The sequence below is a fragment of the Hylaeus volcanicus genome, chromosome 1 (assembly GCF_026283585.1).
Source record: "Hylaeus volcanicus isolate JK05 chromosome 1, UHH_iyHylVolc1.0_haploid, whole genome shotgun sequence".
Taxonomy (NCBI): Eukaryota; Metazoa; Arthropoda; class Insecta; order Hymenoptera; family Colletidae; genus Hylaeus; species Hylaeus volcanicus.
In genome coordinates, this window is record NC_071976.1 from 22,475,609 (window position 1) to 22,497,813 (window position 22,205).

The 22,205-nt window shown below is 40.2% G+C and overlaps 1 protein-coding gene across 4 annotated transcripts in view; it reads right to left on the reverse strand.

Moving 5' to 3' along the window:
• Positions 1–774, reverse strand: part of LOC128881777 (nucleolysin TIAR) — a 504,665-nt gene extending 503,891 nt beyond the window's left edge. For all 4 annotated transcript variants that reach the window (XM_054133116.1, XM_054133088.1, XM_054133097.1 and 1 more), the window contains exon 1: positions 171–774. The gene's annotated coding sequence lies outside the window, so the exon portion shown is untranslated. The remainder of the gene's footprint in view (positions 1–170) is intronic.
• Between the last annotated feature and the right edge of the window lie 21,431 nt (positions 775–22,205).

The following is a 22,205-nucleotide window of genomic DNA, read 5'->3' on the forward strand; positions in this document are numbered from 1 at the left end:
TAGTAGTAGTAGTAGTAGTAGTAGTAGTAGTAGTAGTAGTAGTAGTAATAGTAGTAGTTGTAGTAGTGTTGGGAGTAGTAGTGGTAGTGGTACTAGTAGTAGTGGTAGTAAAGGTAATACTATACGTGTCGAAGTGAAGCTAGAATGTATGTTTAGTGATTTGTCATTACCTGCACTCCTGCCCCAGCTCCTGGTGCTGGGGGTGGGCGTAGGGGGCGGCTCGGACGGAGGTGGTGGACGCCACCCTCGCTACCCTCAGCGATAGGCCGCCTCGCTGACTGGTTAGCTGGACCGAAGCTGGCTGGTGATTGCTATGCACACAGCAACAGGAACGGCAGCCAATCGGTTGTTGCTGGTTCGGATAAGACTGGTGGTGATGAGATATGGGGCCCCTGGGCCCCGTGGAGGAGGGAGAACACGGGTACACCCCAACCAGGCAACCCACCACCGCAGCCCCGGGGCCCGGTGCACTCGGTACCAAGGCGCCTCTGGACGAGGCCACCCCAACCTCGCTGGCTCTCCTGCAACCACTGCACCACTGCACCCACCCTCCTAAATTCGATCTCTGATACGGCCCACTGACTCCGATCGTTGACCCGGACTGGAACACTTCCACCTGGGGCCCTTTGAGATCACGAACTCTTGCGGGCGGGATCTTGCTACTTTGCAGATTTCTTGGCGTTAACGAACTCCGAGTACTTTTTTTAGTTACCGTTGTCCTTGGAGTCGCACAACTTCTGCTTCGTTGTCCGACGAATCCGTCGAATTTTTCGTCGCTTCACTCCGACTCCGAAACTTCTTCGCTCGACTTCGGGTTTGGTATAAAAGTTGACCAAGTTCTCGCGAATAAAACGATTAAAGTTAACGATTGCTTTCTAAAAATCTGTCCCCACTGACGCGCAATTTCTCGACGCGGTTTGTCACTCGAAGCGAGACGCCCGCAAATAAATGTACAACTCCGATCACGGTAATCAGTGTTTGCGTATTTAAATCCTTTCTCGAAATTTCGAGGGTCCTGTTTAAGATAGGATCTCTTCAGCGAAGCCTCCGCCGATGTATACTGAAAACTTTCGACGAGGTCGATGCACATTCATAACCACGTGGTCGACTTGAGCAACTCCGTTCGTCGATCCTTCAACCCGCCGCTACAAATACAAACGGCAAGCGAATGTTTCCTTTGCGAAACGTTCACCTTGAGAGACGTCAACGCTATCGTACCCCTGGCAAAAACTTTCTGTAATTCGGTGAAGTGATGGATCGAGTTGCAGCATAAGCCGGTATTAAAGATGTAACGCTGACTCTGCTGTTCAACAAGTTCAAATATACTTTTCTATTTCTCGTTGTAATAATTTTATGTACTCGACGAACGAGGATATATGTATTAAACTATTGGCAATCTCTCATCGAGTCGATGTACTTTTATTCAGGCTTGTAACCGTAGAAAGATATACCGCTCATTCAGCACTTGCACTCTCGATGGAAACGATGGTACCAGTTCTGCAGACTGATACTAGAAGCACTGTTTTTACTTTCACTAAGTATTACGTTTACGCGCGGAACTATCGACAACGTATTAGACGAAATTATTACTAGTTTTACGACGTTCTATCTCGACACGCTTCCGGACGAAATCACTAAATAGTTACATCACACATTTTTAAAAAGAAATTTCACTAAATGTCAAACCGGCATCTCTATATCCCTTTAATTCCTGCTTTAGTTAATGCTTGCTTCCAGGATACGTTAATGTCGTTTAAGATATGACGAGCCCCCGATATCACTGGAAGAAACAAACGGAATCTGTGGGGCAATTATCCTGTTTCCTTCGTATCGAACTCAATTAGACAGGACGTCCTCGCGATTCTGTAAACGAGGACAAAGTACAAACGGGTGGAAAAAGAGGGAACCTAACCCGTAATGTTGGAAGGTCGCTCGCCGACTGACTAGCACTTCCGCTCAGGCTGTTGTGCGATTCAGAGTGGGGGATGCTTCGTTGGGTTGTTGTGTGTAGGGGCTGGTGGCGGAGGGTAGACTCGTTGGTTGGTTGGTCGAAGTGGTTGTGTGTGCACGGCTCGTGCTGTGCGCGGGAAACCAAGGGGTTTCGAGCTTCTACAAGCAGTACAGCCCGGCAAAATAGCGACCAGTTTCACGTGGCTCGTACTACCTTGAGTTCGACTACTTTCGTCTGGAGCCTTCCTGCACGAGTCGCGGAGAATCTCTTCACTGAGCGTCGATATCACTTCTCGGGACTGATATTTTTCTACTTTTCTCAAAATAACCGACGTTCATTAATCGTTAATCGTTGATTCGTGTGTTTACGTTACATAATGTTAATTGATATTGTCTCAACGACTTTGCGTAAAAATTTGTTGCATCTTCGATCGGATCGCCGATTCTGCTTATTTTTCTTCTCGATCAACTTCAGCGCGTTAATTTAGCCAACAGCCGATTTTGGAACGAGTGTAGAATTAGTGACGTGATGAAACATTGGAGTTTACGGTGTAATAAAGGATGCCACAGCGATGACGAGTGATTGCAGTGAAGAGTAGCTGATTATTCTGTCGATAAAATCAGTGAGGTATTGTCGTCGGCGCTCATCCGCGTTATTTCGTTTCAATGGCAATGATAAAAAATGATTCTTCTCGACTGATTGCTTTCTCGCGTAGGAGTCGTTGTCTGTGAGCGCATGAAACTCTCCTGACGATGCCAAATTTTTGTAGGAACGATCCAAACTATTCTATTCTCCTTGTAAAATTGTATAACTGAACACTGTATTCACTGAAATTTAGGAAAAATGTGATCGGCAGAGTCTCGGTATCTGTTAGAGCTTCTCAAAATTCATTTGTCAAATGTAACAGCACAGAACTTGCTTCGTCACCGAAGGAACGAAAAGTCCACTTATTCGATTTAGCCACGAAACACCGGGAAACTACTCGAATTGGATGTTTCCGCGAGCGAAACGTCCAGCCGACGGACAGCGACACTATCTCCCGGATCGGTTGGTACCTCGACGTACACGTGTTTGACCGGTTCCCCGCTGTCAGGCCCGTGTAAACACTCGGATATGCACTCGATACACCATTCACAATCGTCGTACTTTTGTATCACGCACTCCTTGCTCGGCACTCGCGGTTGGAAACTCGGACTTCGGCCGTGAAGAGATCCCCTGGATCAAGATCACGCCGGGGTACAACGTAAAAACGAATTGGCTAGTAAACGTGATTCTTTGTACGCGTGCGTCACCGTGCGCGTTGTTGTGTTTACGGCCCGCAACTGTGTGGGTGGTTGCGGTCGGCGCGAAGACGAAGACAACTGTACCTTTTCACGCGAAGACGGAAGCGACGGAAGAAAAATTGAGAAAAGATGAGTTAGTGGGCGAGGAATGAAAAGGACGATACTGCCTAGTGGCCTAGTGAGCAGCGAGCTATGGATTTGGTGGAGCGCTGTGACCTGCACGTAGGTAGGTAGCGTGGAGACAAGAACCGTGTATCGCAATGTATCGCGGTGGTGGCGACGACGGCGGCGGTAGCGGCGGCGGTGGTAACTGGAGGGGTGGTCCGTCGGGCTGGAGGGGCGAGTGGGTGGTAGGTGGAGGGAGCCTGGTTCGTTCCTTCGTTTCCTCGAAGTGGTGGAAGAGAGGGTAGATCGGACGTTTGGGAGACCGAGGGCGCGCAAAGCGCCCTGCTTCGGGGGTTGAAAACGGCTGTTCGCGGTACTGCTCTCAGTATTGTTTTACCTGCAGCACATTTTCATTAAAACATTTTCTACGATTTTTAGATTGAAATTTTACGGGAAATTTTCGGTCGGCCATTGTGCGTTGGCAGACATTCAACGAGTTTCAATTGGTGTTTCGTCCCGGAAATTAACCGATTATCTAGTTTAGTGCTTTTTTTCCTCGATGGCGTGCCTATGTTAAATGCACCGCGATTAAATATGTTTACGTTAACCGTACTGGAAGCAAATAATTATAGATTTACAGTTCATGATGATCAGTTTCCTTTGACATTCTGATTTTAATGGAAACTGGCCCGGTAAACCTAGATTTTACAATAATTTGGTAAGAATTGAAATAGTTGAGTGAAGAATAGTTTGTTGGTTGATATCTTTACAAGCATTCGTATGTTTTTAAAATTAGCTTGTACATTGGAATTACAGTGAATCGATGAAAAAATTAATTAAAAAAGGACAAACACGTTTAGATGGATATAAAATAGAATATTTTGTGGAATTCGAAGATATATATGTCTGAATAAATAGTGTTCCTAATTGAATTTCAGGAATTTCTAATGACTATAACTCTTTCGGAGACATTTCTGTCGAATCTATTAAATATTAACATAATTTTAAACATTACTGCTTAACTATGCTGCATTCGGTATACACAGTGTGTCCCAAATGTTCCGTGTACTATACAAGAAGAATAAGAATATATAAATCGAAAAACTAAATTAATAAATAGAAATGCCTTCTTGAACATGATGTCTCTGATTACAACAGAGATGTATAAGCATAGTGTACATTAAATGTCAATTTCAAAAAAGGACACACAGCTCACGACCATAATTATTTCTATCATATTCATTAATCTAAAGCTATACTGTTATTTCTCCGGCGGTTTATATTTTAATTTGCCTTTGTTTTGTATAGTCATGCGAAATTCATTATTTCGATCGCTGCGAACGTCACAAAATTAATTAGCGTGTATTATGCTTCTAATTCTAAAGTCAATGAAAGTTTTAAATTGTTAATTTTTCAACAGAGGGGCCAGGAAATTGAAGAAAAAAATTCTGCCCTTTACCCTTCGGCGGAGCAAATTAATTTGTTCCTCCTCGTCTTCGTTAGTTGACTACGAGGCGGGAATAACCAAAGGCCTGCGGTTGCCGAGGCATCGATCGGCGCCCATCATTTTTGTCCACTTTGTCGCGTGTGTTAATTAAAAATTGCTCGCGGTCATTGTCGTGGAAGAAATCACGCACGTCCCTGTAATTAATTCCTCGATGAATTCCCGTCAATCGACCATCAACCAATCATCGACGCCCATCCATTCAACGGCACACACACGCTCTGTGATTTGAACATTTCGTGTTTTCAATTGTGCCGCCAGAGGTTACGAATTTATTAATTATGTCGCACCTCCGCCATTGCTAAATTGGCGCTTTCGAAAGGACCGCAATTTACTTGTATTAATACTTGTACACCTATACGCGTAGATTAAAGTTGAGTTCAATATCATATTTTAAATCATACTTTACCACAAGCGTTATCACGAATATCATAATTTTTTATATCAGATGCAATTTTTATTACGATTTTCATGTAAGAAGTCAGATAACACTGTAAAACTAATTCAATTCGCAAACCAAACATTTTAATAACTTCAACATTCCATATTTTAGGCAAATATTTTCGTATGGTAGTTAGAAATACATATTTCTATCAAACTTAATTCTTATACCGTCAGTAATGAGGTCATTTACCTTACTTCTCATACATAAAAGCAAACATACATTTTCCAGTACGATTTTTTTAGGATAAAGATTTTAAGTAAACCTTCATATCGACACGGCATCTCTGTTGTACCCCCCCTTAAGAAATCGAAATGGTTTAAGCGAATTAATGCGATGTTTCGATGAAACGTGGATAGTTTCCACAGGACAAACCGCAACCAGCAGGCACGGCAGGTACGACCAACACTTTGTGTCCGGTAAATTTCGTATTTTCACGGCTAATGACTGAGGAACCAGACGGTAATGTATTCTATGCGGAGCATCTACTATGCGCTTCCCATTAGCATTTGTAATGCGTACCTACCCCTAATTCTGGGCTGCGAGCGTTGACGTTTCGCGCAACCCATCAGCGGTGCCATTTATAGCACCGTTCCGCGTTCGTGTGCGTCGAAAAAAGAGTTTACAACCGGTTGCTGGGCAATATGTTAATAGGTTAATAGAAACGCGTTTGCGTTATAGCGCAGCCGTTCGAGGATCGCGGGTACCAAGCGTCGAATACTTTTCACCGGTTGCCACGAAATGCCACGGTAACCCGTGAAAATAGACGCGCCATTAAGAACCTTTCACGCGTCACTCGAACGCTGTGCGTCGTTACCGTCACTTGTCGCTGCTCTGTGCAGTTTCTTCGCGTCGTCGTTTAAATCTGTAACGATTCTTATTTATTCTCATCGAACCTCGAGATTGTCCGCTTACCACCTCAAATCAGTTCTGCTCGAGCATTATCCTTATCGTGTAAACACTCGTTGAATTATTTCATTTACGGTTATAATGACATTTAGAGATTGTAATGCAGCAGTTCTTGAACCGTACTCTTATTGACAGCCAATATCTGTTGCTCGTTATTTTCTCCATTTTTTTTTTTCTAGTTTCATGAATCAGTATTTTACTATGATGTGATATCATGACGAAAGAAATGGGATAGAAATCCATTGCTTTCGGAAGTATGGTTTGAATTTTATTAGTATGATTTTATTAGTACGATAAATGCGATGAATTTTGGTTCAGAAGTTTTTTGATAAGATTAAATTTGTCGTTTTATTCCATTCTGTTGTTACCTTACACATACCAAGTTACGATATAGACATCTGAAAATAACAGGACGCTTTAGTTTCAACCCAGTCCAGGTCACGGAAAACACACTTCCGCTAATTAACAGCAATAGAAATCACCTAGGTCTCTGGAGCTTGCTTATCAATGCGATTCGCTATTGTGCGCTTTAAGCAGACTCAAGGAGCAAAGTTAATTTGCACTAAATAATGCAGATAACCAATGTCTAACAATAGTAAATAAAATCCAGAGTAAATGGAACTACGTATCTTCAGACGAACTCGCTTGTAAGCCATCCACGTTGCTTCTCATCTCTAAGAACCTTTCGTCTGTATCACCAGTACAAAATCAACTGGTACATGTTCTGAGTTTCAGCTTAACGTCTTGTCACGATTATAATAATTCACTCCATTTAAACTTACTATATAGACATCGAAAACACAAGTATAAATAATTTGCACAGGCAACACAATAATAATTGATAGTTTTATTAAATGACGATTTCTGAAGCTCTATTTCTATAGAAGATGAGATATAAAATTACGTTTTTATTCGTCTCACATCACTAGAATTTTAAAAATAAATTACGCATTCCGCGTTCTAACTTTAAATAATGATAACTTGGCTGGATCTAGAAATTCCTAATTAAAGCAGAACCCAAGGAGTTAAATGTGTAATAGTTAAGGGGTTAGTCGCAGTCAGGAAAATGGAAACGGACAGTTTCTTGTGTGTTTTTTAAAGGTATTAAATAATAATTTGTATTATTGAAATGTAAATATATTACAAAGTATGTCTTAAAGAACTATAAAAGAATTTTTGTTTTAAAAAGAGGTTAATTCATTTCGTCATAACAGGCGATGGCGTCGGTGGCCACTTGGTTTGCGGCGAGCAAGATTTCTTCAAACTGGTGCACCTGAAAACAAAACTAAAGGTAGATTTAGAAAATATATTAGACTAACGGGTCCCTGATCGAAGGATCTTTTATTTTCTTGTATACTTTTTTTTTATCCTGTATTGAATCGCTTAATTTTAATGAAAAAATTGAAAATCAACTTCAAATGTACGCCATCTTGTTTTAGACTAATTTTTTCCAAAATCCTTCGTTCAGGGATCCGCTAGACTAATACATTTTTGAAATCTACCTTTGTTTTTGTTTTCAGGTAAATCAGTGTAGAGAAATCTTGCTCGCCGCAAACCTATGTTTTTAAATCATCGTCTACGTCATCGGCTGTTGTGACGATATAAATTAAACGTTTCTTAAAACAAAAAATGTTTTTTAGTTCTTTAAAATACGCTTTATAATATACTTAATTGTTACTTATCCAAATTATTATTTAATAACTAAAAAAAAATCACAAATAAATGTCGTTTTTCCTCTTCCTGACAGCGACCAACCCCTTAAATATCAATGCCGTTATACTATTGCACTCACAGCATCGTATAGAAGTACATAATGCGTATCAGTAACGACACGGTACGTATGCTGTTTAGCATTTCCTGTAATCTCGCGACTCGAACGTAGTTCGCGTGTAGGCGAAGCCGTTTTAATCCCCGTGAAAAACGCTTGTTCGCGCCCGAAATGTCCGCTGAGACTCGGAAACGGCCTCCACCGGTAGAGATGGTGACTGGGAAGGCGGCGAGCGCAATAACGGGATAAGCGGGGCCATCGGACAGCTTGGGAGCGCCTCTGCTCCTGATGGGCCGGACGATGGAGAGACAGGGATATAGGTAGTCGGTATATTTATAATGACCCTATATGTATGCAAATGGCTGCATATCGTACAAACCTATCCCACTCGTACTCGTACGTGACAGGGGGGCTGTGTCCACGTGTCCTTTCTCTCCCACACCCCCTCGTTTCACTCACTTCCTCTTTCTCGTCCTGTATGCCTCTTGGAGCCCACAAGTTCGTTTCTACGTGTGTAGCGGAACGAGCGCATAGCAAGTTGTCGTTGCGCCAGCAGGGGAGGGCAAAACGCATCGATTGTGCGTAAATGCGACTCGACGCGATTTCCATGAGAGACCGTGCCGCAATTTTGCAGCTAACCAAGTTTTTCCGACCGCTGCGCGCACGTTCGATCCCCCGATTCGCCTCGAACACATCGACTCGATCACACCCCCCCCCCCCCCAGTCTCCCACCCGCCGCTAACCGTGATATCAACCAGAAATTGAAACTGACTTTAACTTTCAACGAGAGCGAGGCGAGCATCGAGGGAACAAGAACGCTTCATTAACGACTTTAAAGGCTCTTCGATGGTAAATGCGATGGATAAACTCGTATCGCGCTCGGCGATGCTTCGGTTGTTAACTCGTTATCTGAATCGCGTGAGCTGTGTAAACATTGGTTCGGACAATCTGTTGTGATCACTTCTTATTTAGCAATGGTTTGTTAAAAATTTTGGTTTAAAATGAAACCTTCTTGTAACGAGTAAAACAAATTTCTGTTTTTTTTTTTACGGAGTATAAACTCTTCTAACGAAATTGATCTCGTTTATAAATAGTAATTTCTTAATAAAAGGTGCCAAGTTAAAACAAGATTTAAAATATGCTTCTGCAAAAATCTGAAAATAGAGACGTATTTTTCTAAAGAGACTGTATTGCGAGAACATGTTTCTTAGTATTAACAACGATGAGAGGTTTCTATCTCTTACATTCTTTCATTGCCGAACGTTTAATTTAGATTTCTGAAAATGTGATTGAATATGTGGCCTTTAATACGTTTCCTTGCAATAAAAATTAAAGACAAATGTATCAGGATATATTCCGATGCGTTTATCTATATGGTTTCTTCTTCAACCAAATAACTTCTGCAGTCACATAACATATGCAGTATGGAATACATTAACGTTTGAATAAATGAGTAAGATCTATATCTAGATAAATATAATTTGTCACGAATATAGCTTTGGGTTCAAAAGTCACATGCGATCGAGCAATCTAATGTGGCAAGAAACTTCTTGAATTTGGTATTCAGAACAGTGCAGAACTAACGTCATCATAGTTGAACGGTATATGTCAATGTCTTATCGGTATGAATAATCAGTCACTCGAAGACGATGGGTGAACGTATTGGACTATTTGAGCATTTATTATCTTCACAAATATTCCTGGAAGATAATAGAATAAAGATAATGCTGTCTGAACATTCAACTACAAAAAATATGTGAATCAAATTTGTAAATATAGATAAACATGTTTATATAAATATTAGGAACGTAGAGTGTCAATATGTAAAACGAGCGTTGTGATGTTAACAACAATCAAAATGTAAAAATACGAGATAAGTTTGTGTGTTAGTATAGGCGTATTGGATTGATGCGTAGTAATCCCATATCGATCGATCATAATCGTATTAATGAGGAGTAGCCTAATTATTTGATTACGTCAATTGTACCATGAATTTAGATAATATTCGAAACTGTAACTATAATATGAAAACATGTGGAAATCTTGTCCTCCTGAATTTCTACAATGTGATAAACCACCTTTCCAGAAACAATACAGAAGATTTACAAGTATTTCTAACAATCTACGTTTCATTTTCCTCTCAACATGAACATACTAACCTCTAATAAGGTAACAACATGAACATTTCTACTGTAATTAATCCGTTCATGTATATATGTACCTATGTACGTATATTTTAATTACTTTCTTTATATTATTACGTATATTATATGCATATAGTGCAGTAAAAATAATTTATTTATTAATGGGGCGTATTGAAAGCATTTTATTTGTCCTTAGATTTTCTTAAACTAGACAATTTAAGAAATGAATAAACAATTCAATAACTTAGAATCGATATCAAAAACTAATTTTTGAAATAATTATAGAAAAGGTAACAAGAAATTTTTATCTGCAAATTTCGGACGCAAAAATGATTTCTTTTTTTTAGGAAATCGCTTATAAAAAAAGTAAACCATTGCTTTAAAACGATAATAGCGTAACTGCATTTATAGAATACCAACACATTGCCATAATTTATAAATAATTTCCCGAATTTGAAGCTAGCGTTAATCGATCGTAACGCGTACTGGGATTAACGCAGGTTTTCAGCAGCTGCGGTTATTGGGACTGCAAAAATGCGATGATTAATAACGCTAATGGGGTTTTTGAGTTACGACGCAAAACGTGCATCGATCTCTTACCACTCTCAAATTTGTTCAACGCGTATATCGATAGGACCCGCGGATACCCGCATAAATTTTAACGATAAACATGTTATTTATACGTCGACATGAATTAGCTATGCAAATTTCTGCTGATCATCGGGAAACCGCATTTCGAATCGCACCAATTGGCAGTGGTATGAAAAACTTATGGCAATTTCATGAGTCGAAATTTCCCGATGTTGTTGTAACGAGCGAAATAATATTGCGACAAATACGTTGATAAACTTTGTAATAATTGTACTAGCTACTGTGACATTAGCATACTGTAAATTGATTTAAAAATAATTAATAGCATATTCTTATTTGGCAGTCTAAAAGTTCAAGCACATTTTTTAAAGTTCGATATTTTAAAAATATATTCATGAAATATTATATAAAAATTAATAACAAATCTTTTTACAATTTCTGGTAGTTGCAAAATAAATGAGATTATATTTATATGGTCGCTATTTTGAGGATCACTAAAATTTTCATCTAGTGAAATGTTTAGTAATGAAAATGAAAAGTTTAGAAAAAGAAGAACTACAGTTCCATGCAGTGCAACGATTATCCTTGACTCACTGTATAATCCAATTTCGTAATACACGTCAGTAAAGTAACGTAATTTGTAAGAGCTACGTTCAGAAAGTACGTGGAATGCGTTAGTTTTTACGTTTCAAAGGGATTCTTTGAATACCAGCTATGTCTCGCAAAGCCACACTATTGAGCGCGATACGTAAAGTGATGCGATCAGCAAAGGCGAGGTAGGATCGAGCAAAAAGTAACAGCAACAGTCGTTAGTTTCCCTAGGTACATGCCTGCGCCTCTACCACTTCTGTTTTGCTACAAGAAACCGTGAATTGTCTTAAATAATTGCAAGTTTAAACGTTGCAGGCGTGTTTTGCTGCGAAAGTGAACAAAGGAAACGAATAACCAAAGGGAAGAAAGAATGTCAGCTGGGAAAAGTTTGTAAAACGTTTGGGGATGGCGTATCTGTTGTTTTCTCGATTCGCCAATTTTGTTCAGATGCTGGATAAAAATGTTATACGAGCGTGTTAGAAAATAGAAGAATTTTTTTAAACAAATATCGTACACTTTATCTTGCCCACAGCTAAATTGCATTTATGACCAAATCAAAAGTAAACGATAATACTCCGTCTAGAAAAACAAGTTTCTCGAAAACATGCTGTCGAGAATACTGTCAATAAATAGATATCGGTGAAAATTTTTATCGGTGTATACACATATGTATACGATTGCAAAGTAAACCGAATAAATGTTTCTGCGCACACTCAAACACAGACGACCCTCTAACTTTAAAGATTGCTATTGATTACAAGCAACTATTGACGAAGAAATCGATCCCCTTTACCCGACCGTTTCGGTTGTTGACGCAGGGGTTAAAACGAAAGCAGAGACTATTCCAGGAAAATTGAATCAATATCCATTTCACAATGCCGTGCATGTCGAGAGGGAAATCAAAAGAGAGCGTAACCGACCGATTGACAGGAGGGCTCGACAAGTCTTACGCGCTACATAGATATCTTATTTGTTGGTACGCATGACGAGCGATCGACCCCCTCGAGTCCTTTGCATAGCCGGAGGGAGCGCACCGAAATTCCAACGAAGATTAAGACGTGCGGATTTGTGGGTACGGCAAGCGGAAAAACAGGACCTAAGAGCAGAGAACGGAACCTTAGCTCGCGGCTACAGAAAACCGTAGTCAGGCTGCTCGTAGATGCGAGAGAAATCCCTACCCCGCTTTCCCCCGCGCGCTATAGCTGTCTCTCTTCTTTCGAGGGCGTCCAGAACGGCAGCTGTGTGTTCGTCTTCGTCGCCGCGTTTCTCCTTCTCGCGATGGCAAGAAAGCTCAATTTCAATTTCGAGCCCCGAGGGTGTCGTTCCGAAACGAATATAATTATACGAAATAATTCTGACACAAGGGGATGGGGGGAGGCGGGGGGAAGACTGGCGGGCTGGTTGCGTGGGACGGGCCACCTCGGTTCTGAGTCTGCGAGAAGGAAGTCTCGTTTAAAATGGGCGGCAGGGGTGGCTGCGTATAGTCTAACTACCGCGTAGTCCGCGGTTATAGGCTCGCCCTTCACGTTACGCACGGCAAGCCCGTCGAAAGATAGCGAGTGCTTAATGGCTCGAAATTCCTGCCGTCGTGGAATGCCTTGAATGAAAATTAAGTCAAGTATACCTATAGGAATCCGAACCCCTTGCCCCCGTCGCGGTCCGCAACGTGACGTTAGAAAGAACGATCCAGCGATTCGTGTTCGCCGAGGTTCCACGCTATGTCTCCTGTTCCTCGTTCGTCTCCTTGCTTTTGTATCAGGTTGTCTCGAAAAATAACTGTGCATTCAGGTACTACGACTTCGAACAGTTGGTTTGTCGTTCGTCGTCACGTGACATGCTTGAAACAAGTCTCAGATGTTCGATCAAATCATGATGTACAGTGAATGAAAAAAGTGTTCGCAAAATTGATTATTTTTCCAATAACTTTACACAAACAAGAACAATTTCGATTAAGTGACTATTGCCATACGCTTGCAAGAAAAAACATTTTGTTTCATATGTATATGCGCGTACTGCTAGAGTGCAACAGACTGCAGCCATAAATAGCAACATTGTTTCATCTAATGGACATCAGTCGATTTAATTGCAGGTACCTTGTAAACAAATATTTTGTAATAAGCGTATTCTTCGTGGTACTTATATGAGACTAATTCTTTACAATTGCCCCATGAATTAGAAATATTAATTCCTCAACTTGTCAGAGGGTAAATTTATGTCTCAATCATTTCGCTCCCTCTTATCAATTACCCTCCGATGGAATAACTTCACACTCCTCGGGGTCTCCTTCTTCGACTGTTCACCCGTATTTTGACCTATCTTCCATCTCTATTTCGTTCGTCCCTTCTGCAGCCAACTGAGACGACGGCACCTCGTTCAATTACCCGGATATTAGCCATCGGGATCCCGCGAAAATGTTACGACTTATATAATTTGTTTCAATCTAATTGCCAATTAACCGCTGAAAATTTGCTTACAGATCAGACCTGTTAAATAGGCTTCTTAGTGATTATGAAACGTCATTGTCCGTCGTAAGGTAGTGCCTATTATAAGTTAGGTAAAACGCGAACGTAAGTAGGTATAAAATACTTTTCACTTTGTTTACCAACATTCTTAAATACTACAAAAGATTTCGTGCTAGCGAACAGTGCTCGTATTAATTAAAGTTTGATATTGAAGTTTCATTAAAGTTTATAAATATTAAATTTCAAGTTTGTTGGAGGCCACCCTGTACATGCGCCGCATGATACCGCGGTGCAGATTGTATTTTGTTTAACACTGCGGTGCAGTATCATGCAACGCACGTACAGGGTGGCCGCCTATAAGTTCAATATTTTATTTAATTCTGGACGCAGCTACAAAAACTTTCTGTATTAATACATTTTCTTTCAATGACAATGATACCTTTTGTTGTATTGTACTAAACGACAATTTTCAACCTGGTTGGTAGATTTTTGAGAAAACTGTCCCTTTAAATCAATTCGATCGGTGCTTTTTTAGACAATGCTCCGTAACAGTCTTTGTGAACGAGAACTACATCGCGCACATTTGTTTAAACAGCATTTGTTGAAGTCTTTTGCCCCGCAGTTTTCGAACGTGCATGCGCGCATTTAATGTCGAATATTGCGAACTCCGTTCATGATTTATATACAAAATTCACGAGCGTGGATTCATTACTGCGCACGGAGACAGAAACGTAATTAATAATTCGAAATTGTGGCCATTCCGCGACTAGATATTGGTAATCCATAGCAGTCTGGCACTCTTACGCTTTATGGTAACTTTTCGACACTACGAAACGTTTCGTTATGAAATTTGTACAACAACGGTATTATAACAATACGGAAACGCTGCATTGGTAATGTTTTACAGGTTGAAATCGAAAAGAATATAAAAGCTACAAAAACAAATAAAATTTGATGCAGTCGAATATGGATTTTTTTTTTCTGTAAAATATTCATTTACAAAAATGGTGTAATATTTATCCTCACTACACGAGTAGTACCCTATTTGTACACTCGGCAATATCTTGACTGGCCGTCGCTTGCTCCTCACTCGAAGGACAAGAAGCATCGGTAGACATTTGGATAAGCCAAATGGTTCGTTACAGCCTTCTCAATGTAATCCTGGAAATTTTGTAATTTTTTAACTCTAATTCAATAGAAATACTTCAAAGACCTTAAGTAAAAATTTACTATTGCTTGATCAAGAAAGAAAGAAGACTACCCCTTTAACTCAGTTTCAAAAATGTTCATCACGCAATAATAAAAACACTCCCTTGCAGTCTATACTCCCTTAAAAAAAATTCATTCAAATTCAACTCTCGTTTCCCCTTACACCATCGGATCAACTATCAAACACGCATTTCTTCCCCACGATCGCGCGGGTCATCGTGCGGCGATAGTCGCCCCCTAATCGGACATCCGCGAAACCTTTCAGGAAGATTAGATCATTTCGGCCTTTTAAAATCCGATAATATTCCTGAAAAGTAGAGCGTGCGGGAAGTCTCGGTGGGATGAGAGCGTCGAAGTTTGGAATCATGCCGCTTTTCAGAGTTCGGCCATTCGGTGGCGCGAGCAGGGGGCGGGGTGTGTGTTCCGAAAAGAGATTCCAGAGAAGATTAGGAAGACCGTTTCAAGACGAACGGAATCATCGTGCTTCTTGGAGCTTTCGAGGATATCCGAGAGAAAGGGATTCCACGGCGAAGTACGAAGACGAAGGTACTAGATTGCAGCGCGGCACGCGTCGCTTAGCGTGGATTCTAGTACAGACGAAGAACGAGGAGAGGAGAATCGGATGGCAAACGAATCGTTTAGGATTCCACGCGGGTTACTTCGACCTTCTCGTTCCGCACCCTTCCGACGTGGAAACAGTTTTGTTGCACCTGCAGGATTTATAAGCCGTTCCATTTCACGCGGCGATTCGTGTTATTGAAAGCGACAACAAATTCCTCGAATGTCGCGCGTCGGGTGATTTTTCTGGATTACTTTTAAATACCGTAGCTATGGCAATACCGTATGCAATATTGATGCATTGCCTCCGCTACGCACGTCAAGTATAAACAAAACGTATTTGTTCGGACGGTGTTTCTTATCCTCGCCATTTTCGTCTGGTATGCGCTTAAGGATTTTGGAAGCAAACAGTTGCCCAAAATGGCTGGTTTTGGTATTTGTCAGGAAAGAACAATCTTTACGTAATGTGCACTTTATTATTTTTAGCCAAAGTTTTTTACATTGAGAGAATACTACCTTGACGATTTCAAACCATGAAAAATTTGGTTGTCGTCATTTATTAAATTGTGAAAGTCCTAGTATTACTCATAAAATATTCAGACATGTATTATTTCATTGAAATGGATCTTCTATTATTAGTATGAAATTTCTTAGACGTCTGATCATTTCGTACCTACACTACTTTTTCACCACTTTGATAAAATGCTTGTACAATGTGCCGACAGAATCAAATAAAAATGGCTAATTTAAATGCATTGGTGTGTGTACAAAAAAAAATATTCACAAAGGACTGTAAAATAAATCTACAATTTACTTGTAAATTATTGTTGAATATTAATCACCGTATTTGAATACTTCTTACCCAACTTTACCTGCCAACAAATTGCGTCCCGTAATCACAGACGCTCGGACGTTGATTCATGAGTTCTGCACACTGTACCTGCTTTGTTGTTTCAGCTCCATGCATCTGAAATTTATGATACGGGGATGAATTCTAATAAAAATTATTTCCTCTATCATTTCATTTTCTTCGCTCGGTATTTCAGCGAAATAATATTACAATCTGTTGATTCCCCACCTTGAAATCGATTTCCTGATAATGCATATAAATAATAGAAAAATTTAATTAATAGAGCAATCTTCGTCGAAGGGAGTGAGATTCAGCCACTCGCTTGTAGAGCCCCTTCCCCTCCGCGACAATTTCTAACTACAATCAGCGAGCGTATCGCGTGGCGGTCGACGATGACGAAAAAGTTCTCTGTCGACGATGCTTGGGCTGTTGTACTACCCAGAAGGACCTTAATTAATTTTCGTATCCAGCCGCTAATACCTCACGGACCAGGAACGAGGCGGTCCACGCTCGAGGCTCGCTGAGCTTTTTAAACTTCAGAGCTTTCGTCGCGAGGGAAGCCAAAGTGGTATGAGGCGGATGCCGAGTTGAAAGAGGCTGAGGGAGAAAGCTAGAGGAACCGAAAGAGAAGGTTAACGGTAAAATGGGATAGACGTAGCAATAGGGGAAAAACCCGAAGGGGATGAACGAGGACGGAACGAGAGAGGGATGGAAAAAATGTAAAAAGCCCGAAGAAGAGAGAAAAGCGGAAGAAAGAGGCAGAGAAAGGTAGAGTAGGGGAGACAGTCGACGTCGTCGGACGGTGATTTAAGACTCGGCGGCGCGCTTAGTTCTCTAAACATTTTAGCCGACCTTATTTCGCCTGCATTATTTCAACGTTAAGACAAGGCGGAGCTCGACGTCAGAGTAGTGCACAAGGGCTGGCTCTAGGAGGAACAGGTCGGAGCTTAAGAAGAAAGCTGTCGGCTCGGTTAAGTGGGCTGATACATAAATATGCGATTAATCACGTTAACTACCTCGATGTGGATGCCTTTTTCCTCTCTTTCTTTCTCCTCTTTTTTTTTATACCCTTTCTTCCCTTTTCCCGTGCTTTCCCGGTTTCCTTCACGAGCCTCACTTTCTCTGTTTTTCACCGAGACGATGATGGCCGCTGCCGCTGTCACGGCAGATGGGTAAATAGAACCATTCCCCTAAATGACATCCTGTCACGCGCATTATGCGAATACCGCGGTGTACAACGCGGTGACCCTCCAACAAATGACTCATGAAACGAACCAGCACCAGGTACGATTTTCTCGCGAGACCTTTATTGGCATGTCGATACTACAGTCGATACTACTGTATAATTCTGGAGTTTGTCATCATGCGATGAATTTTCGGTCCTACAGGCCCAATTCAATTAATCGTATTATTTTCTCTATGTATTTATCACTAGTGATTGCAGATTTTGAATTTGAGAGTAACTTTTTACTTAAAGACAGAAATAAATCAAACAGTTTAAGTAAATTATAAGGACAGTGAGAGTAACATAAGAAATGAGGTAGAAGAGTTCCAATCATCTACTTCAAACTTAAACGGTAAGAAACGGACAATATAATTCTATTTTTGGAAATAAAAATTAAGTAGAAAGTTTGCAGTGAAGCGTACAGTGTATCAAGGTATAATGCTACACAATGTGAAAATGCTTGAGAAAGTATAAATGGAGAAATATAACAACTTCCGACAAACTGTAATAGATTCTTGTAAAGGAAACATTTGTGGAAAGAAGTTTTGCAGACGATTCAATAACAACTTGTAAAAGATCAAAGCAGAGAAACTTCAGAAGCGCAAACCAACGAAAACGTTGCTCCGATGAAACACAGCTTGTAACATTCGAAATAACGTTTCAATGGAAGAAGCTTTAAATAGAATGTACATCAGCGTAAAATGAGATAATCTACTATTTTTAATTATTCGATCAAATAATCAATATCTATTCATAATATTTTCCATCAACATAAAATTAAATTATATACGATTAAAACGAAACAATTTTAATTACCAATTTTTATAGAATATGTGCAAAATATATCAAGTAACAAAATTTGTTTCTAAAACAGTTCAAACAAACTGTTGCGAAACAGGAGTTAATAAATTGAAAACGGTGTATGTTGCGTATCAGTACAAATTGTGTACTGATAAGCAACGTAAGATTTATGGTCTGATAGAGATCTAAATTGCATTACGGGTTAAATAAACACTCCATTGCTTCGTTATCTTGGCAATAACGTATAACTTTATGCTAGTAACAGCGCAGCCAGAAGTGATTATTCTTCCTCCACTGGGGTGTCCCATGCGGACTATCCTCTACAGTCAGGTATAGTTAATATTTAATATATTACTGCCGGATTCTAAATTACTACCAAATTTAAAATCAGCCGAAATTGGCTATCGACGCATCGTTATTTATTTGCTTCGTTATATCAATTAATGTTCCTCTATTATTCGTATTCTGATTAAATTCACCTGACAGGCTTTACTATGTTTTAATATACTCACGTATATAAATGCAAGTTTATTTTAATAAGCGTAATGAATAATCTAGATGGAGAATCATTTGTTGTTACTCGATTAATCCTTCATTTTGTTCAGTTTGCAGGTACTCTGTCAGTTCACAAAGCATCAATTATTCGTATTAAAAAAATCTTAGGGTACAAAAGGCTAAGCGATCATTGACAGATCTAACTACTGAATGTAAAAGCAGAATTTAAAGGAGATAGCCTGTTACGCGTCCTTCATAAACTCAGCGATCCAGTTATTCTAGGCTGCTATTCCAAAGTTTAAAACTTTTCTTAATTACTTCTCGTCTTCGTAACATTTCCATAAGACCTTCGTCTACGAGAAACAACTTACTTTTCTGCACTTTTCTAAAGCTTCTCTTATGTTGTGTGTTTCCCAGCAACATATTTCTATTAAATTTTTTAAAAATGTCAATATTCTGAAATAATTTCAAATTGATCAAATTGTACTACTACCATACTTAATTAATGATGTACGCCCTAGGTATGTATAACAATTATTTTAATCACCACTGTAGTACCTACTCGATCAGTATTCGCCAGTCAGATTAATCTTACAACAGGTTTGTCAGGTAAGGCGATGAAAGAACGTACAGCCAAAAACGTTAAGTAACGGAACGATCGTTTGTCTCTTTACCACGAGGAGCCGATATTAATATATTGTTCGTCGTTGTAGAATCAACTTGTTTGCAGTTTACCCGGCGCGTTTCAATTAATGAATATTTACCGCGACGGTAGTATTTGCCGTGTAGAAGGTAAATACGATTTGTCGTTTTAACCATGGTAACTGCATACGATCGAGTGTAGGCGCATGAGCCACGAAAGCCAGGATCGACGTGGAATAAAGAGACTTTATCGACGCCACGCAGAGGGACCGGTATAAATATCTCGCTGTTTGTCCATAATTTATTTTTGTCGGTTGAAGTGTACGCACTAATGAATGAATAATTAAAAGCTCCTACCAGCGTGTCTCTTGACATTCGGAGTAAGCGAACTAAATCGTTAGTACAAATTAATGAAGCGAGAGATAAGGGTACATAACGACGTGTTCCCTCTTCGAAAAGAGAAACGCTGACTTCGACGACGGTACGCCGACGATCTGCGTAATTATACATTCATACGTGTTTCGCGATAATAACGCGTTACTTATGAATGAGAACTTGCGTTTCACTAAACACACGGACGCTTTACTTACCATCTCGAAACTCTCGGTTACGCAAATTTTAGGTGATTCTTAACTTCCGTTTAATCACAGTTTTCTGATATTTCAGTACCTCGTTAAAATTGCAATCTCATCGAACAATCTAGCTCCCGGGGAACGTGGAGAAGTATTTAAATTTTAATGTACTAAGCTTGGAATTCAACGTTCGAGCCTTACCTGTTGCGGTTAAAATTACAATCAATTGGTTGAGGAACTTCTTGTAGATTTGAAGGTACTTGAATAAGAAATTGCTACTTGTTTACCCCTTTGCACTCGGATCTTCCTTCTGTGAGAACATCGCAAGTCAAATAAACTTTGTTAGCGGTTACATAGAAGTGCATCCTTCAAGGTTTTCGTTCAAATAGATCGAAAAGATAAATCAAAATATGGTATATACATTAAGATATACAATGTGGGCCAAACCATAACTCCGTCATCGGTGTCTTTAGAGAAAAATGTTAAAGAGAAAAGACGAATGGTTCAAAGAGTACTATATTTGTAGGACTATATTTTTGTTATAAATGCAATGGTCCATGCATGTTCAATAATTACATCGATTAATCTTCATTCTATGTCTTCTTCTAATACTTCTAAACATCAGTGGAGTGGTTTTTGGACCTTCGACGCGATAAGCAATGAATTTCTCCCACACGTTTGTGTTAGGAATTTCGCTAATATTCTATGTGAATAACTGCGCTTTGCACGGAGACCGTGGTGTTCTTCGCAAAACGCGATGACGAACGTGATCGCAGAGCTGCAACAAAAACCGGCAGACGTATAAAAACATCTCCGAAGCAGTTCCCTCGAACAACTCACGAACCCGGTTCCCCGGTTTCGCTTTAAGTTTCCAATCGGTCGGCGCACCAGCGAGGAATTTAAAACGTAATCGCTACACCAGGACGAACAATAATTCACCTCGAAAGTGGCCATCTAAAAAAGTAAAGTAATCTCTGCAGCTTGTCCCTACTTGCGTCTGTAAATCTCCGTACACGAGTCCGCTCTGCATAGCGGGTCACGGAAGTCAAGCACAGGGAATCAAGGGAGAAGAAGTAAAAACGGCGTTGTTCCTCTAATAACCCGGCGCGCTCGTATTCCCGCGCAACGGGCACCTACGAAGTTCACCGCTCCCTCGGCTGCATTTGTTTCACTCGACCCACCCCCAGTCCACCCCCATGGAACGGGGGATGGTCGACAAGGCCGGGGCCGCGTGTTGCAAATGAATCGTTAAAGTCCGAATGGGGAGGAGAGCACGTCGGACGCAAGGAAATCGATGCTCGAGTAAATGATTTCCCGTACAGCCCCGTAAACGTTCGCGCCTTTCGTACGCGAAGGTAAGCAACATAAATCTTCCGTTAAGTCCCTCTGTTCGTGTAGGCGCGTGTGTGCGCCGGGGGATGGCCGTCGAGTGCTCGGATGATGCTCCTACGTATAGCTTTTGCACCTTTAATATTGCGCGCGTCAGTGCTGAAGTATTTACGGCCACCGGATCGTGTAAGAACGCCCATCCTCGGCTCTTAGATTCTATCTTACCCCGCTTTTTTTTTCAATATGTATATTCGTCCTCTGTAACGCGGCGTGTTTTATGGCACGATTAATCCGCAGACGCGCATAGGTTACCGTTCACTAGGTTTTCAGACGAGGGATCGTTTTTTCAAGGGTTCTTCGAAAGAGGCTTTCAGATTTTGTTTTTGAACTAATGGTCAGCCGATAGGGTAAAATTATGCTTCAATCTGAGTGGCATTATTAAAGTGGTAATTAAATTGTGTTTTTTTTTTATGAAATACTGTAATTTTATAAAAAAAAACTACAAATACATAAATATTGAAATACTGTATTATGAAAATAATTTATACGTAATATGTATATGTAATATGTAATATAATTTATGAAGTACTGTAATTTTATAAAAAAAAGAACTACAAATACATAAATATTGAAAAGCCTATGTTTTCCAAGTATTTGGTATTACTCTTGCTACAAAAAAGCTGTTGAACGCCCGACTTTGTAGAGTCAACCTATATACTATGTGTGTTAACTTGTTTGCGTATATTGCCGGTCCTTCAAACGTTCCTGCTGTTT